The sequence below is a fragment of the Corylus avellana genome, chromosome ca1 (genome assembly GCF_901000735.1).
Source record: "Corylus avellana chromosome ca1, CavTom2PMs-1.0".
Taxonomy (NCBI): Eukaryota; Viridiplantae; Streptophyta; class Magnoliopsida; order Fagales; family Betulaceae; genus Corylus; species Corylus avellana.
Window position 1 is genome coordinate 47,618,568 of NC_081541.1, and position 408 is coordinate 47,618,975.

Here is a 408-nt window from a genome sequence, read left to right on the forward strand (position 1 = left end):
TTTTGGAAAAGAATGAGCGATATATAAATCAAAACAACTTAAGCATAATGCTCTACAGAGATAATGTCTAAAATGGAATTAGGAACTTCGTCAATAAGGACTTGTTCCACACTACAGGATAATGCTTCCTTCGCCTGGCTATGAGTAGCACCATTGAGATTTTGTCTAACACGATTAATCTTCTAGATTTGTAGACAATTAAGCAAGTCCCTCGCCTCCTCCATAAGATGACCGTAACGGTTCCAATTTCTCCCATCTTTATTACGAGCTTACACCACTTGGAGGGAGCCACTGTCTAGAACCACCCTATGAAAACCCAATTTCTGACTCAACTTAATGGCCCTTAATGCCACTGCTGTCTCCGCAATATTGGGCTCTACGATGTAGTCTTTTGGCGCTACCACACCT